Here is a 14,660-nt window from a genome sequence, read left to right on the forward strand (position 1 = left end):
TATAATTGTACAATTGTGCAATTGTGGCTTCCTGTGGTTTGTTTTAAAACTAATCACATAGCAAATAGGGTAGTGAAAATGATATTGTCATATTTCAAGTGCGTGGAAGCAAACATGGGAACTAATGCCATTAAAATGCAAATGCAGGTTTGGTGCAAAAGACTACCTTTCTGAATATGGGAGAAGCAATTTCAAGTGGAACGACTGGAAACAACTGATTAGTATGAAAAGAACAATTTTCTCTGTGTTACTTCTTGTTTTTGGGGTTTGTGTGTATGTAAATATTTTTATCACAACAAAACAACAAACAGATACTGCTTTTCTATATCTAAATAGCAACAAAGTAGGGGGGGGGGAACCAATAATTGACCTCAATTTCAAGAAAGCAAGGAAGAACCTAAACAAACTAAAAGGGGAATTGCATACACCCAGGACAGACGGGCAAGAAGTGCCATCCTCAAGCCAATTCTAGGGTTCCAGTGCGCTCAGCAACCGCATGCTCCGGAAACCTAGGATGTGCAGGCGCCGATGTCATGGTGGCCTCCTGTCCACACAGGGGATGCCATTGTGACATAAGTGACATGCAGTGTGTCACTTATGTCACCGGTGCGCCAATGGCACACCCATGATGTGTGCCAGGCGCCTTAAAAAGAACCCAGCTTTTCTGGGATGCTGTGTGGAAGAAAAACGGGCGCCTCCAGTCCACTCTTTCAGAGCGGCGTGTACCAGGCCATAGATACAATAAAAGGGTGGGCGATTTCCAGTCTAATAATGGCTCTTTGACATCATTTATCTAATTCTCCTAAATTTATTCAAAAGTTAAAGCTAGAAGAAAATTGAGTATTCTTAAGTATACTATCCTGCTAAATAAAAGCCCTTATACAGGACCTAGTTAAAAGCTAAAGCATTTTTCAAAAAGAACAAAGCCTATACTCAGTGTGTGTGTGTGTGTGTGTGTGTGTGTGTGTGTGTGTGTGTATGTACACACACAGATCACTCTTAAAAATCTAAAGTCATTATAAAACCATCTTTATAACCTATTTTAGATAAATATTACAAGAGAAGGAGAAGTAGCATTTTATGTCAGGGATATTAACACCTGTGAAGAGATCCATGACTTAAATCCTGGAAGCCAGGTTGACAGCATCTGGGTAAAAATTAAGGGGAAGAGAAACAACAAACCAGATTGAGGACTTGGATGATGCCTTCCTGGAACAGATAACCAAACATTCAGAAAGGAGAAGTAGTAATAATGGGGATTTTAGTTATCTTGATACTTGTTAGAAGTCAAACTCTGCCAAAAATTTAAGGTCCAACAAATTCCTCAAATGGCTTACAGACAATTTCATTGTCCAGAAGGTAGCAAAAGCAACAAAAGGATCAACTATTTTAGATCTGACCCTAACCAACAATGATAACTTAGGCCCGTTACAGACGGGTGCAAGGTACGTCCCCAGGACGTACTAGGGTTAGGAAAGGGCGTCCATTCCGGACGCCCTAACCCTAGTACGTCCTGGGGACGTACAAAATGGCGGCACCCTATACACATGGGTGCCGCCATTGGGATGTCACCACCGTGCCGTCTCCAAACGGGGCAGTGCAGAAGTGACATCCTCGCAACACACGAAGGCGCCTGGGGCGGCCTAGTTGCAGCGCAGGAAGGAGGATTTGCATCGCTGGTGCAACCTTTAGATGGCTGCACCAGCGACGCAAGGCAGAAAGGGGTCAAGTGGCCCCTTTCCCCTCCTCCCCGCTGCTGTCTGACACAGCTAAAGTGGTGTCAGACTGGATTATTTCTAAAATATTGATACAGTCCATGTTCTTTTTTAAAGACACATGCCTTCTTATAAAGTTATCAAAGTATGATAGCCTCGGTTTAATCATCTTGGCTTCGAGGAAAAAATAGTTCTTTCATTGCTGCTCTTCTCATTCCTAGCCTTCTGATTTCTTGACTGCAGTCTCTGTTCTGATCAATGTTTGTTTATGAGAACTCTTTTACTATTTTGATTTCCTCATTGTCTAGGTTGAATTTAAGTAGATCCTCCATGGCCATTATTTTTGTTTTCTTTATGTTCAGCAACTAGCCTGCCTTTGACCTTCCTTAGTAATTGTTTGAAATCCATGGGGCCTGGATGGGTATAAGAAGACTTTGTAAAAAGGAGTTTCTTTGTCAGAGGCTTTATTAACTGAGGAATTCATAATATTAACAACAACAAAATAATATTACCAATAAATAATAATAACAACAACTTTGTTTTGACTTCATATAAGAGAGAGAGTTACAGTTTTCACAGATGCATAATAAAAAATTGACAAGGAAATGCTTGCATGTTCTTGCGAACATTCATGGTTGCTTTTCACTTTCAAAAGCAGAGGTGCTCTCTTTTTAACTTGGATGAGACAGACACAGTGGGACAGAACATGGCAAAAGAAACTGGCATTAATACTTTATGTAGCGCCTTGGGCGCCTTAGCTTCTGGAGCTTTAATGGCCTGGTGAAAATGGAAGAGAGGTCAGGCTGGTTAAATATTTCAGGAATGTCATCTATCCATACCGACAAGACAGCACTCGATCTTCTGCATTCCTGTTAATGGATTACCTTTCCCAGGCACCAGCAGGAGTAAAGAGAGGTGAACACAGACCAGCAATATTTACTTAATGCAGAAAGGGCCATTGCAAAGGGCATTTTTTCAGTGGAACATACCCTGTTTTCATCAAAAAGGTATGCCAAACAGAAAAAGTATGATGGGTTGACAGAAAGCAGCAACAGCAGAGAATGACCTTGGAATCATGCAGTCACCTATTTTAGATGGGCTTCAAAGTGGAGAGCATCACAGAGCACATAAGGAATGTTTTTCACTGCCAATACCCTAAACCATTTTTTTTTAAATTAAGCTCTAATGTGGTGCTTCCCAACCTTTGGTCCTCCAGATGTTTAGAATGTTAACTCTCAGAACCTCCAGTCAACATGGTTAATGAATAGGGAGTCTTGGAGTTGAAGACCAAAATATCTGGATGTGCAAAAGTTGTGAACCAATCCTTTAGTGAAACTGAGGTTAAATTAAATACTGTTAGCCTTTGTCTTTCTCATTTCTAAAGGGCTTTTTCTCCCATTTCAGACTCCAAACTTGGAGGGGAATTGCTGAGCAACTTGATAACTATCCTTTCCAGAACTTGTGAGCTGCTATTAAACTCCTGTCATGTGTGAGGCTTTGCGCTTGGCATATGACAAACTCTCTCTTTCTCACATGCACATGTACTACCTGTTAACAGCCTTATAGCAGCAGTTCTAAACTGAGAGTCTAAATGTCGTTGGACTTCAGTTCCCAGCAGTCCCAGCCAGCACTGCCAGCGGTGAGAGATTCTGAGCTAAATTCCAGAAACATCTGGAGGCTCCCCAGTTGTGACTGAACTACTGCTGGAGGATTCCCGATTCACTTTGCTGGTCCATAGGCACTGGTAGGAATGAAGGCCTAGCTGGAGGATGACCTGATTCAACTGAAGACTCCAGGAGCCCTGCGAAACACTCTATGTCCAGGATATTTCATTGTACAGCAGTCTAATAGCTGTGCATTGCTAGAGGCTGAAATCATTCCCAGCCCCAGCAGTGGCAGCAGTAATTATTATAGGCACTGTGCAGCTCCAATCGACGTGGCTCTTTGTACACCCTGCATACTCAGAAACAGACAGAAGGAAATCTTTTATTACCAAAGCCAGAATTGCAGAGGAGTCTAAACTAGAACCTTTGGGGCATCAGTAATTGGGGGTTTGAATTTCAGTCTTCTTTCACTTAACATGCATCTCTGCCAGAAATCCTGTGCCGCCGCCGCCCCCCAACACACACGCACAGCCTTGTACAATTCCTCTTCTGCCAACATGCTTGTTTTAATGGCCCAGCTCATTCCTGTTGACCAATATAATTTTAAGCCTGAGGAGAAAAAAAAAACCCACAAAGCACCCATTTGGGGAAAAGAGCTAACATTGGTACACAAAGCTCAGAGGCATGTTTTATCTAATTGGTTTCTTTTCCCTTTAGCTTTGCTTTCGCTACTCTTTCGGCCACAGAATCAAAATGGCTGTTCCTTTCTGAGATGAAACATTAATGATACTGGCTTTCTGATTCAAGTTTTAATATGGAGATTAAATTATAGACCATCTACTGGGGAGGAAGTATTTCTCCACATTCCCTTTCATTTTGCTCTGTAAGAGTAACTGTGTACTGATATGAATAAAAGCAAAATTGCAGATTTTGGATGCAGCAATTACATATAAATTCCATCTCTTCTGATACTAAGACCCCATCTGCACTGGCCAGGAAACTCCAAGGGTAGCCTGGAGTATCCCAGCGCTGAAACTGCCCCAATAGCCACTGGTTACCTGGCCCACCATTTCCACGACACCACAGCTGTCTGCACAAGCATCGCACTGAGCCATCGCCATAGATCACTCATTTTTGAGGTCAGAATATGCTGCCCACAGGCAATCATAAGTTGGGCACCTCATCCTGACGTCAGAATGAGTGACCTGCAGTGGGTGGCAGATGTCAGTGGCATTACCAGGGGTGTGTGTGGTGGTGAGGACCACATCAGTTGACACCCAAAGGGTGACGTTACCCAGTCAGTTAGTACAGTCTGGGGGGGGGGGTGGATGCCTCCTGGGTCCTGTGTGATGATAGCAACACAGGACTCAGAAGGCCGGGAGCGGCTGCTTTCCAGGTCCCTAGTGGCCATGGCCACACGGGACTCAGAAGGCTGGGGGGGGGGCTGCTGAGAGGACCAAGTGCACCCTCTCCTCGCTGCCGCAGCGCCACTCTACAGGCCCTGCCCCTAGAAGCCCGGCCACAAGAAGCCCTGCCTTCTTGCAACGGGTGACACCCTGGGCAGGGACACCACTGGTGGCTTGATAGGATGCCCATGCAGACAGTCACGATGACATGGGAGCAGAGGGCTCTAGACTTTCCCAGAAGATCCAGAGCAACAGGTTTATTTTTAAATGCGGTTCTTGTCTGGACTGCTGATACCTGACCAGTATTTGGGAAATGTGTCTTGCAAACAGGATGATGCCAAAACAGGGAGAAATAGATATAAGGCCACAGAACCTTCATCCTATATAAATCCCTCCTCCTCGTGGCTGCCGCCACCATCACACAGGGCTGGGGCTGCCGCTACCAGCTCCTCCCCCGCGCGGCCACCACCACCGCTGCCACCGTGCGGGGCTGCCATCACCACCGCCATCAGCACCACTGTTACTGCGGCAGCGGCAGGCCAGAGGAGGCCTGGCTGGTGTTGGAGAAGGAGGAGGGGGAGGTGGCGGTGGCGGCAGGCCAGAGGAGGCCTCGCTGGTGCTGGAGGAGGAGGAGCTTTCACTGGTCTTTGCAGCTGAAAGTCCCACCTCTTCTTCCAGCCGGCGGCCTCCCTGACTGGTTGGGAGGCCGGGAAGGGGCGGGACTTCTGGCCACAAAGGCCGCGGGGACTTGTAAGCAGCCAGAAGTCCCGCCCCTTCCTGGTCTCCAAGTCAATCAGGGGGCCACCGGGTGGGACTTACAGCCACAAGGGGTTCGCGGCCCAACAAAGGTTGGGAACCGCTGGTCTAGAATATAGGAACTGCTTTCATAGCATGTATTTTTCTTGCCTACTAATAAATCTGTTAAGCCTGCCACCTCTGGTATGTTTATTGTCTCCATAGCCAAAAGATTTACTTGCCTTTGGCAAAACAGAGATCTTTCTCCTTGTTTTGTTTTGTTTTATTTGGCGTTCTGTAAACTTTTTTTGAAGCTGAGCTTTAGTGCTAACCAACTCTTGATTTCCTACAATTTGCTTGTCGCTCAGCACCATTACCTCAATCAGCTAAACTGTCTCCTGGGGTGAGCTAGAGTCTAGTCTAAAATTTTATTTCTTCAGTCTTACAAGACACAAAGAAAAAAGAAAAGAAAAAAGAAATGGGAAGGAAAACAGCAAGCTCAGCACCAGATCAGAAGTCACTTCCTTATTTAGCATAAGGCCGCTCCTTCAATTAAAATGGACTAGAGAAGTGGTGAATGTGGGGAAAATACCGCACATGGCTCCTAAAGGGCATTTAGGGTTCAGTTTTTACCTAGCAGTTCTTACAGCTCTGGGGGTACATGGGCTGTTTTGTGGTTGTGTGCCAAAAAGTCATTTTTCACTTATAGCAATCCTAGGGAGGATCTATCATGGGGTTTTCTTGGCACATTTCTTCAGAGGGGGTTTGCCATTGCCATCCTCTGAGGCTGAGAGCATGTGACTTTGTTAAGGTCACCCCATGGGTTTTTATGCTCAAGCAGGGCTTCAAACCCTGGTCTCCAGAGTCATAGGAGATTATCACACTGGCTGTTTTCTCCTGATCTGGGCATGGACTGAGACCATGAATAAATGGAAGTTATGGCAGAGCTTCATGCCCAGATCAGAGGCATCTTGTACCCAATCAGAACTTCTCCCAGACTTAGCCAAAAAAAAAAACAACAACAACTGTACTTTTCCATTCATTGCAAAGTATGGGAGAAGTCCCAATCGGGTACATGGAGCGGTGCCATAACATCTGTTTAGTCTCAGCACAGATTGGGGGAAAAAGCTATGTGCTAATCTCCTTTGTCTCACTACACCATGTATACTATTCCCTGAAGTAGGGGCAGTGTCATACCTAGCGCATCTGAAACCGTGTGGATAATTTTTTAGTACCCCTCTCCTTTCTTCAACAGCCTTTTTTTCAGATCTGGTGGAGCTGCTGTGTGAGCAGCAAAGGGAAATGACAGAAATGCTGTCAGACCAGAGGGTATCCCAGTCCCATCAGCAGCCGGACCGAGTGACACCCCCTCTGAGGTGTCCCCTGGTGAGGTCCACACACCCCTAGTGACACCCCTGAGTAGAGGAACACTGCTCCCAAATGAATCAGAACAGGGATCCCACGCTGTGTGGAATACAGTCCAATGAACTGAGACCAAGCAACCCATTATTCACAAAAGGCCTTAATTGGACTGGCTAATGATTAAAAGCAAATGAGGTCATTTCTGGTTGCATAGGTTCCTTGTAAATATATTGTCACAGTACCAGGAACAAACACTTCAGTTACATGCTATGCTTTGTTTTGCTCTGATGATAACTGGAAGGCACAAGCACAGGTAGGATTAGACAGACTTCTCATCCCATCATTGCCTCTTTAGGGCCTTTTCTCACTGATGCTTATGACTCCATTTTTACAGCCATAGTTCCATCCTATGGAATCCTGGGACTGGCAGTTTAAGAAGGGGTACTTTGAATTCTCAATCCAAGAGCTCTAGTGCCTCACCAAACTGCAAACTCCCAGGATTTTGTAGGATACAGCCATATTAAAGTGGAATCACAGTGCTATAATTGTTGTGTACCTTCAGGTTGTTTCTATCTTATGGCAACCCTACGGTGACCCTATTATTTTCCTGGCAAGATTTGTTCAGAGGGGGTTTGTCTTTGCCTTCCTCTCAGGCTGAAAGAGTGTGACTTGACTAAGATCACTCAGGGGTGAAATATGCAGCCCTGAAGGGGCAGTGTGACACCACCCTGAGAGGGCTTGATTGCACACTGTGGCCCCGATCCAGCTATTTGCCAGCTCAAAAAGAGGCAGCAAAATGGCGCTCGTTTTTTCAGCCAGCAAAAGGGCGCCCTTTCCACTGTGGCCGCTATGACGTTGCAGCACTCAGGCGGCGTACAACATCTAAACACCATGCTGCCAGAATACCATGAAGCCAACCCATGTGTGGGCAGGCAGGTGGCTTCCATGAAGCATCAGGGCAGTGTAAGGGCATGCACCGTGCATATGCCATGCTCCTACGCCACCTGCAAGGCAGCTTTTAATACTGGTCTGTATTGGTCCTCAGTGGGTTTCAATAGCTGAGTGGGCATTCAAACCCTGGTCTCCAGTCATAGTCCAATGCTCACACCAAGAAACCATGCTGACTCTTGGTGCTATGATTATGTTGCGTGAAAGAGCCCCTGGCCTTCTGATACAGCAAGGTAAGTGGATGGTGAAATGGAGAACAAGATGGTTCTTGGAGGCTACCACAATGGGATTGAAATTGAAGAGGCAAAGAGGTCAGGCCATGTGCTGAGAGGGACAACGGGGTAGAAAGTGGCACTTAATGCTGTAACTGCTGCCTGACCAAGAGTGTCAGACCCAAAATGCAGATGTCAGTAGGCAGTGCAGGTTTGCATGCTGCAAACACCATCTTTAAGCCACACTGAACTTAGCATGACCTAACTCCCAGGCAAATAGGTACAAACCTGCTGCCTTAATAACTTAATTGGCTCCATTTCTCTGGCTTGGTGATCCAGGTAATGAACCCATGAAAAGCAAGACAAAAATAATCAAAACAACTGTACTGCAAGATGTGACAGGTTGTTCTATGCCCTGCTTTAAAATTACACAGTATCCATCTCAGCACTTGACAGAAATATTGCAAAATGGTACATAGAAAGTGCAGCCAAGTTTAAATGAGCAGGCCCAGGACAAAGGGTCAGCTTCTGGTTCAGACAAGCAATTTCATCTGTTTCTAAAAATGCCATTCTGTCTCCTTTTTGAGTTCTCATGAATAGTGCTGGATCATCAACAATGCTAGTCTCCAAATCCTTATATTAGTTCACAACCAAAACCGAACACAACTATAACTCTACTTGATCACCACAGTGAATTTCACATGCTCATCTTACATTGATGTATCATAGTAAGACTTCTCCCCTCCCTTTTTATAATTCCTTTCATTGGGATGCCTGGTTTTGGCAATGATGATCTTAAACTGTTTTGTGTGGAGAATAGACACACGCTTTCCACACAAAATGAGCTTTAAAAATGATTTTGTGACATCTTAAAACTGATTGTAGCATGGCCTTCTGTGTATTGGGCTTTCTGCATTAGCTTCATGGTGCATTCATTCACATAGACAGTGTGTGTATGTGTGTGTGTGTGTGTCACATACACATACATGTATGTACATTGCTTAGAAAAGGAACTTTTCCAAACTATCTTCTTTCCTCTCTCCCCCAGCCACCTAGTTCATTTACTTTATTAGTTAAATGAAGAGAAAAAAAAAAAGGGGGGGGGGGACAGTGGGGCAAAAGGCCATGTAATATAAATGCCAGCAGCAGAGTCCAAATGTATACACAGAGTAATAAACAGGAATTAATTTACATACAACTCTTCTACACGACAGAATAAATAGATACAAATCTGATATTAAAAATGGCAATATTTAAAAATCATTGGAAGAACACTCACAGGACATTTGTTACTTACAAAGCATCCATTGTGAAGGCAAGAAATGTTAAAGGGAGCATTGAACTGAGAACCTGCTAAATTACAATTTACTGAGAGGTTCAGTTTTACCTTCAGAGGTTCCCATCATATTGCATGGCTTATCCACAGATTTATCATAGTCCATTTCCCCCAATCTGGGCATAAAATGTGCACATTGTACTAATTATTCTAATTATAGAAATTCAGTAAATTAATGGTTGTTGTTTTTGTTTCCTTCTACTACATTTCAACGTCCATTTCACTTGTTTCTCTCACAACAATTTCACAGAAGAGTGCCTTAGGTTTTGCCCCTCAACTTGGCACCCACAAGAGCTATAAAACTACTTTTTAAAAAATGAAAGTTTGGAATCCTGGTCTCCAAACCGACACAGGTTGGCATAGCCAGGTGGCCCAGCTCTCTCACTTCAGCCTGGAGGTGTGTCACAAGAGGCCCCTCCATATGAAGCCTCCTTTCCTTGGCACACAAAGCTAGCATGTCAGAAAGGTCACATCGTTGGGTTACAGACCGCCTCTTTGGGGCGGGCTGTACCCGCCCCTTTCCCCGGTGTATCGGGGCCTTAGCTGACAGAAGGGCAGCCACTGAGGCCCCGATCCGCCGCTTTTCAGGCTGCGGGGAAGCGGCAAAACGCCACTTCTCCGCAGCCTGAAAAGGGGTGTCCCTTGGGGCTTCAAACCCCAAGGACACCCCGCAGCGGTGGGGAGAAGGAGAAAGGGGCCACTTGGCCCCTTTCTCCCTTGCTTCGCTGGGCGCAGCTGTCTGAAGGCTGCGCCCAGCGACGCAAAGCGGCGCCGCAAACCAGGAAGGAGCTCTGAAATGGAGCTCCTTCCTGGTCCACGGAAAGGGCGCACTAAGCACCCTGGCGCGGACCGACTACGTCACGTCCGCGCCGCCCAGTATAGAGGCGGCGCGGTCGTGACGTCGTCATGGCGGCCCCCATGTGGAAGGGGAGCCGCCATTTTGTACGGACTCAGTCCGTACTAGGGTTAGGGGGGGCGGAAGCACCGCACCTTCCTAACCCTAGTACGGACTGACTCCGTACTTTAATGGCGGTCTGTAACCCGCCATCAGGACCTTTCTCCTCCCCGACATTCTGCTTTTGCTTTATGGAGAGAATTTTTCCACAGAGAGCGTTCTATCTCATTGAGAACCAAACTAATATCTGAATTAACACTGTTTGATTTGAGGACATCATCTACTTGTAATTCTATATAGCCTTGTCATTGGCTATTTGAAACTTTCTAGAAAGTTAAAAAAAAAGTATTTCAATTGCTGGGACATTTCCAATGGAATTCCAGAAGCAGCTGTCTGTCTGTTCAGGGGCAGAATACATAATATGCCAGTGGAATGCCCATTTCATCCCATGGTAAATGAAGTCAGGTGGGACAGACAAACATCTGGCAGAAGCTTTGGAGAGTAGACAGTACAGTTAGAGTAGACAGTACTGTTCTCCCAGGATCAATAAATAGTCTGCCTCAGGGCATTGTAACTTTGCGTTCCCTTGTATTGTTTAACCACAGTAATATATGAAGTATTCTTGAATATACTTCTCACAGTATATTTTGAGGACACCACACAACTCAAGTCAGCATGGTATAGTGGTTTACATGTTGGACTAGGATTCTGAAAACCAGGGAATCCCCACTCAGGAAACCCACTGGGCAACCTTGAACAAACCACATATTCTCAGCTTCAGAGGAAGGCAATGGCAAGCCCGCTCTGAACAAATCTTGCCAAGAAAACCCCATGACAGATTCACTACAGGGTTGTCTTGGTGGTAGGAGAAATAATAATAATAAATAATAATAAAACAATCCACCTTCTCCTATTGCTTGAGGCAGGTAACAACAGATTAAAATACTGTACAACAATAGATAGATAACCAGTTAAAAACACAACTTGAAGGCACACAACAACTCTGCAACTCACCTCTGAAAAAGCATGCAAACTTCCTGCTTGATTACTCATACTCACAGCTCGCAGTGCTTCTAACTATAAAACACTGCTACTCCAGTAGTAGCTAGGCAGTTCCCAGTCTGGTTTGGGATTGTTCCTGTGTATTACTCATACAGAATTTTGCATGCCTTTGCAGACACAGGTGTGACTCATGGGAACCACCAGAGGCTTTTAAAACAGAACATAAGAAGCAACCTTTAGAGTTCATGTAAATCTTGCCTGCATCTAAGGGCACACAGCCTCCACAGTGCATTTGAACCACTCTGCTTTCCCCAGCAGTGGAGATTAACTAGCATATAGTATTCCTGCATGTTTGAGTTCGGTTACAGTTGATGTGCTATGCTAAGCTTTGAAAGAAACCCTGGAGACTGATTTCCATTCTAGGCACTTGAGGAAAGGAAACTTTCTAAGTAGTAAGGGGGGTGAGGGTCAGGGTGAGAATCAACAGACCTCAGCAAGAGTCTTACCACATCAAGCACAGAGTGTGTACTTTGAAAGGATCAAATGCTATTGTCTGCCAGAAAAGGTTTGCCTTCTAATGACCTTATTTTGCATACATCAGTAATTTCAAATAAAAATGTGGAAGGAGGATATAAGAAGCTCTTAAAATAAAAAGCATTCTGGTTTAGGGGTATTTGTGTGATAAAATGTTGCGCTCATTTAGGTGGCTTTCCCCAAAATGCTCATGTATGGCAAATTCTCTTTCTGTTTAATCTCATGCTCATAGATAGATTGGAAATTATGACTGAGGAAGAATTGGGCACAAATAGCCCTTATGTACGGACTGGATGGGAGAATCCATATGAAGTTACAATAATTCATGGCCCAGGAATCCATGCCACTTAGAATCATAGAATCGTAGAGTTGGAAGAGACCGCAAGGGCCATCCAGTCCAACTCCCTGCCATGCAGGAAATCTCAATCAAAGCATACACAACAGATGGCCATCCAGCCTCTGTTTAAAGACCTCCAAGGAGGGAGACTCTACTACACTCCAAGGGAGTGTGTTCCACTGTTGAACAGCCCTTACTGTTGGGAAGGTCCTCCTAATGTTGAGGTGGAATCTCTTATCCTAGAGCTTGCATCCGGGTCCTAGTCTGTGGAGCAGCAGAAAACAAGCTAGCTTCTTCCTCAATATGACATCCCTTCAAGTATTTAAACAGGACTATCATATCACCTCTTAACCTTCTCTTCTCCAGGCTAAACATCCCCAGCTCCCTGAGTCGTTCCTCATAGGGCATGGCTTCCAGACCCTTCACTATTTTAGTCGCTCTCCTTTGGACATGCTCCAGTTTCTCAATGTCCCTTTTGAATTGTGGTGCCCAGAACTGGACACAGTATTCCAGGTGGGGCCTGACCAAAGCAGAATAGAGTGGCATTATTACTTCCCTTGATCTAGACACTATACTTCTGTTGATGCAGCCTAAAATCACATTGGCCTTTTTAGCTGCCGCATCACACTGTTAACTCATGTTCAACTTATGGTCTGTCTACTTGGACTCCTAGATCCCTTTCACACATAGTCTCATTCAGCCAGGTGTCCCCCATTCTATATCTATGCATTTCATTTTTCCACCCTAAGTACAGTACCTTGCATTTCTCTGTGTTGAAATTCATTTTGTTAGTTTTGGCCCAATTTTCTAGTCTATTCAGGTCACTTTGAATTTTGATCCTGTCCTTTGAGGTATTAACTATTCCTCTTAATTTGGTGACATCTGCAAATTTGATGAGTATGCCCCCAGTTCTGCCATCCAAGTCATTGATAAAGATGTTGAATAGCACTGGGCCCAGGACAGAGCCCTGTGGGACCCCACTGGTCACTTCTCTCCAGGATGAAAAGGAGCCATTATTGAGCACCCTTTGGGTTCAGCCAGTCAACCAATTACAAATCCATGTAACGGTTACTTTGTCTAGCCCACATTTCTCTAGCTTGTTTGCAAGAAAGTCATGGGGAACCCTGTCAAAGATGGGGTTTCACTAGTAACTATAGTACCGTGAAGGACAGCAGGCTAGGTTACTGGGTGTCAGACAAGATGTGCGGTCCAAACATCACTGTCTATGAACAGAGAAGAAAGGAAAGGAAAGGAAAGGAAAGGAAAGGAAAGGAAAGGAAAGGAAAGGAAAGGAAAGGAAAAGGACCCCAAGGTAGAAAGCAGGGGAACAGGGCACTGCCATTGCTGCCACCACTCGCTGCTGCCTGAGCTAGTTCTTTCATTCTTCCTAATGGTGGGCCTAGCCCTGCAACCACTCCTTGACAAAAAAAATCAGTGGTGTGATGGTCCCAGCACTCATAGTATTGAAGGCCAAGAACATTTAGCTGTATCCCCATAACAACTGGAGAGGAAAAGGATTTCCTCAACAACAGTGTATTGCCCTGATGTAATCCCAAATATTTTGGGGTGCCTTGGTTTGGAGTGGACAAAGCTCATTAGTTTACAAAAGACTTGTCTATTTATCTCAACACACTTAGTTGCTTTCTTAGACTTTTCTTGTGGGTGTTGCTGTGAAAACTGCTATGATGATGGCCTCACCTTCAAAATTTACCATTACATCACTGTATATAATACAAGTAACCAAGACAATGAAGGCTCTAGGAACAAACTGGCCATTCAGTACCTCCTTGACATTTCCCTGTGGCAGCCATATGATATCCCAGGAATTTATGCCATGGTGAAAATACATGTTATTCTTTGCTGTAATAGGTATCCTAAAATTAGTGGAAAATCTTATCAACAACAGGATACAACAATAAATAGCAAATCATAGAAGGATAATAAAGATACATTAGCCAGTTATGAAGCAGCAGTCATTAAGCCATGATAGAAAATTACCAAATAAAAACTATCCATGTTGAACCTTTTCCTCATATGTCAGATTGCTAATACAGTTGCCCCTTCAAGTCCATGGACTTGAAATCCACGGACTTGAAAATCCGTTGAGGGGTGACCGGCATTAACGCCAATGGGGTGCATGCCCATGGTGTGCACTCCACATGCACATACCCCATTCAAGCCTATGGGGCTTGAATATGCACGAGTTTTGGAACTCACATAGGGGGGGTTCGGAATAGATTCCCCCATGAGTTCCAAGGGGCAACTGTATTATTAGAAAGTACCTCTTAGTCAATGCTCTGGTAATACTTAATCTGTTTTCCCCCCCTGGGATTTGTAGTTTTGTGAGATATTTAGTCTTTGCTATCAGTGAGAACTGCAAGTCCCAGAATTCCATACCATTGAGTGGTTAAAGTGGTATCAAACTGCTTTATTTCTGCAGTGTGGCAGCAACCTTAGACTTTCCCGGAAGCAATAAAAATGTTGAGCTAAGCAACATGCTTTTTAGTAACACCTGTTCCTGGCCTTAAACCTGTTGAAATTACCTCTCTTCTGCCCTCCACCTTGAGCCTATTC

The sequence above is a fragment of the Sceloporus occidentalis genome, unplaced genomic scaffold (assembly GCF_023333645.1).
Source record: "Sceloporus occidentalis isolate IW3139 unplaced genomic scaffold, rSceOcc1.0.p SCAF_12, whole genome shotgun sequence".
Lineage (NCBI taxonomy): Eukaryota > Metazoa > Chordata > Lepidosauria > Squamata > Phrynosomatidae > Sceloporus > Sceloporus occidentalis.